The 4,678-nt window shown below is 43.6% G+C and overlaps 1 pseudogene; it reads left to right on the top strand.

Annotated features, from left to right (window-relative positions):
- Window positions 1-914: 914 nt before the first annotated feature.
- Window positions 915-4,100, top strand: LOC148010463 (4-coumarate--CoA ligase 1-like; annotated as a pseudogene).
- Window positions 4,101-4,678: the final 578 nt, after the last annotated feature.

Genomic DNA, 4,678 nt, shown 5'->3' with positions numbered 1-4,678 from the left:
TCTCCACCACATTGAGAGCTAATGCACTATCTAATCCAAATGTGGGCTCATCCAATATGCAGAAGGAGCTAGATTCAACCATGGGCTGCGGCTAGTTCACCATGATGCTCTTAGGGGGGCTAGTGGGCTTGATCATGCCAACCAGAAGCTTAAGCAAGGTGGACTTGGCAGCTCCACTAGGGCCTACTATGGCAAGCACGTCTCGTGCCTTGGCTTTGCAAGTCACATTTTTTAGAATCAAGCTGGCACTTGGATTGCTGGAGCAAACATGTGCAAGGGGAGCGACATTGGAAGCTCCTCCTTTGCACATCAATGCACCTACATTAATTGGGACAGTTAAGTGTTGAGGGGGGTTTCTCTGACAGTGATAATCGGGAAGAGGGCATCATGCTGAAGAGAAGGGTTTCTCTGACAGTGAGATGCGGGAAGAGGGCACCATGCTGTGCCATGAATGGACAAACCAACTCTCACAGTTTTTAGATTATTGCAGGTGGCATTAGTCTTTTGCAGAGATACTCACAGTTTTCAGATTAATGCATGTGGCATTAGTCTTCTGAAGAGATACTCTTCTGAGGCTCTAGTTGTTGTGGTGGCAATGTAGCATCCACAATACTGCAATGGATGTGTTGATCAGAGTTCTCTCCATCTAACACAAGGTCGTGAGTGTGAGATATTGATGGCATATTGATCACCCACAAGGGGTTGGTTTCCAGTGTGGCCCAGCATGTGGATGGAGAGAATACCAACCAGCTCTACGTCTAAAATACTCCAACACATTCACTTTAGCTAGGATCTTATGCCTTGCTTCAATCAATCACATCTCCAGCATTTTCAATGACCCGTGGTGAATCACACAACCCTTGGCTAGCAACAAAAAGGAGCTTATTTGCAGGGTTCTTGACCGTGTTTTAACCATGGAATGTAGCATCTCCACCGCATTGAGAGCTGATGCACATTCTAATCTAGATGTGGGTTCATCTAATAAGAGTACATAGGGGTCATGTAACATCCACACCTATAAAGACCCTTCTTCTTTCTCCTCTAGAAAAGCCTCTTATGGTTTCATTCCCAACTCTTGTATCAGCCACATGCTGCAACCCAAGCTCTGCCATGAGTGAAGGGACCCTCCTTTTTTTTTCTTGTGTAGACATGGTGGGAGGCAACCTCAGTTTGGCACTGAAGAGAAGGGTTTCTCAGTGAGAAGCAGGAAGAGGGCATCATGCTGAAGAGAAGGGTTTCTCTAACAGTGAGAAGCGGGAAGAGGGCATCATGCTGCTGAGCCATGAATGGACAAACCCGCTCTCATAGTTTTCAAATTACTGCAGGCGGAATTAGTCTTCTGTAGAGATACTCACAATTTTTAGATTACTGCAAGTGGCATTAGTCTTCTGCAAAGATACTCTGTTGAGGCTCTGGTTGCTGTGGTGGCAATGTAACATCCACATCACTGCAATGGATGTGTTGATCAGAGTTCTCTCCACCTAACACAGGGTCGTGAGTGTGAGATATTGATGGCATATTGATCACCCACAAGGGGCTGGTTTCCAGTGTGGCCCAGCAGGTGGATGGAGAGAATCCCAACCAGCTCTATGTTTTCAAGTCTAATGATGTCATTCTCTGTGTCTTGCCCATGTTTCACATTTATTCCCTCAATTCTGTACTATTGTGCTCTCTGAGGGTGGGGGCCTCCATTGCCATCATGCCCAATTCCATGATAGGCACCTTGCTAGAGGTCATCCAGAAGCATAAGGTGATTGTGGCCCCCTTGGTTTCTCCCATAGTGCTGGCATTGTCCAAGCACCCCTTGGTGTAAAAAAAATGACCTCTCTAGCAATAGAATTCTCATGTCACGGATTGTCCCACAAAGATCTTGAAGATGCATTCAAGGTCAGAAAGCCCCATGCAATCATTATGTTACAAGGATCTCTTCTGCAAGTTTACTAGCAGCGATCTCCTTCTACGGCCAGCTACTTCAACTTGAAAAGGAGCTAATTTGCATGATCTCTTGATGGAGTTTTGTGATGGGGGTGACCTATTCAGCAGGCTCCAATCGCAAATGAAGGAGTAGGTACTGCTATTAGCCTCCCCAAGTGCATCATGCTTATCCACATTAAGGGGCTGGTTTCCAATGTGGCCCAGCAGGTGGCCGATGGAGAGAATCCCAACCAGCTCTACGTCTTCAAGTCTGATGATGTCATCCTTTATGTGTTGCCCATGTTTCACATTTACTCCCTCAATTCTGTGCTGATGTGCTCTCTAAGGGTGGGGGCATCCATTGCCATCATGCCCAAGTTTGAGATAGGCTCCTTGCTGGAGGTCATCTAGAAGCATAAGATGATTGTGGGCCCCTTGGTTCCTCCCATAGTGCTAGCACTGTCCAAGCACCCCTTGGTGGAAAAGTATGACCTCTCCAACATCAGAATGCTCATGTCAGGGTCTGCCCCCCTTGAAAAAGATCTTGAAGATGCATTCAAGGCCAGAGTTCCCCATGCAATCATTGGGCAGGTCTATACTTAACATGAACAATTTTGATGCATTTCCCTATTGTCTGTGAAGAAACATATTCTTCATACATGCCTTGCCCAGCTTGTAGGGTGTAAATGGGGCTGAGGTAATCATAATGATGTACAAAAGAGGGGTATCTATATAAGACTCTAACAACTACCTTTCTTGTCAGTGCTGATCTTTCTCTTGAATGTTCAAGAGCCTAGATTCATGTGAAAATCATGTGAAGATATTGTTGGTAGACGTAGTTGGAGCTTGCCTTGTACCTTACCTATATATAGCATTCATACATTGATAAGCTGTTCCAAGCAAGTCTACTTAGAGATACAACTTGAGAGAACAAAATATGATTCCGAGGCAAGAGATGCAATAATCTACCTCACTTCGATAATGTGGCATAAGAAATGGCATATCCGAGTCGAAGTGACAATGTCAAATGTGTGCTCATAGAAAGGAGACTGAATTTCAGTCTTTTGATCAGTTGCACTCATGACATAGAATGGATCACATTGTGATTTTGCATTGTCATGGATAGAATCCCAAAACACATGTAGAGGCTTTGTGCAACTGAGGTCAAGTGCTTCATTTTTTTGTGATCTTAACTCAAGTCAGAGGGGTGATGACACAATAATAGATTTTACAACCCTTCTTGCTTGACTTAATATGAACAATGCATGAATTTACTTACTGTTATTACACTGTGCAGGGCTATGGGATGACTGAGGCAAGGCCTGTGCTAGCCATTTCACCTGCATTTGCAAAGCATCCATTTCCTATTAATCTAAAGTCCTATGGAACAGTTGTGCAGAATGTAGTTGTGAAAATAGTTGAGTATCTTTCTCCCTCAGAACAAACTTAGAGAAATTTGCATCAAAGGCCCCCAAATCATGAAAGGAAAGAGGCCTTATAAGCTTGAGAGAACAAAATATGATTCTGAAGCAAGAGATGCACTAATCTACCTCACTTCGATAATGTGGCATAAGAAATGGCATGTATCTGAGTTGAAGTGACAATGTCAAATGTGTGCTCACAGAAAGGAGACTGAATTTCAGTCTTTGATCAGTTGCACTCATGACATAGAATGGATCACGTTGTGATTTTACATTGTCATGGATAGAATCCCAAAACACATGTAGAGGCTTTATGCAATTGAGGTCAAGTGCTTCATTTTTTTTTTATCTTAGCTCAAGTTAGAGGGGTGATGACACAACAATAGAGTTTACAACCCTTCTTGCTTGACTTAATATGAACAATGCCTGAATTTACTTACTGTTATTACACTGTGCACAGCTATGGGATGACTGAGGTAGGGCCTGTGCTAGCCATTTCACCTGCATTTGCAAAGCATCTATTTCCTATTAAAGCAGGGTCCTGTGGAATAGTTGTGCAGAATGCAGTTGTGAAAATAGTCGTGTATCTTGCTCCCTCAGAACAAACTTGGAGAAATCTGCATCAAAGGCCCCCAAATCATGAAAGGAAAGAGGCCTTATAAGCTTGAGAGAACAAAATATGATTCTGAGTCAAGAGATGCACTAGTCTACCTCACTTCGATAATGTGGCATAAGAAATGGCATGTATCTGAGGAGTCGAAGTGACAATGTCAAATGTGTGCTCACAAAAAGGAGACTGAATTTCAGTCTTTTGATTAGTTTCACTCATGACATAGAATGGATCACATTGTGATTTTGCATTTTCACGGATAGAATCCCAAAACACATGTAGAGGCCTTGTGCAACTGAGGTCAAGTGCTTCATTTTTTTGTGATCTTAGCTCAAGTTAGAGGGGTGATGACATAGCAATAGAGTTTACAACCCTCAAGTTAGAGGGGTGATGACACAGGGCTATGGGATGACTGAGGCAGGGCATGTGCTAGCCATTTCACACCTGCATTTGCAAAGCATCCATTTCCTATTAAAGCAGGGTCCAGTGGAACAGTTTAGTCCGGTATCTCGCTCCCTTAGAACAAACGTGGAGAAATCTGCATCAAAGTCCCCCAAATCATGAAAGGCAAGAGGCCTTATGACAACTCTGCTTCTAACCAGCTACCATCCTTCTCTATGGTGGCCATAGTGGGCATACCCACTTTTCTACCTTCTAAACATGAAGAAGAAGATGAGCACAAAGAAGAAGTCGAAGTAGCTAAGCTACCAAACTGCGAGTACATATTAATGGG

Source organism: Lygodium microphyllum, chromosome 29 (assembly GCF_053477565.2).
Source record: "Lygodium microphyllum isolate KBCC chromosome 29, Lygodium_microphyllum_v1.1.10, whole genome shotgun sequence".
NCBI classification, from domain to species: domain Eukaryota; kingdom Viridiplantae; phylum Streptophyta; class Polypodiopsida; order Schizaeales; family Lygodiaceae; genus Lygodium; species Lygodium microphyllum.
Note: the sequence above shows the minus strand (reverse complement) of the source record. Positions and strands in the feature narration are given on the sequence as shown.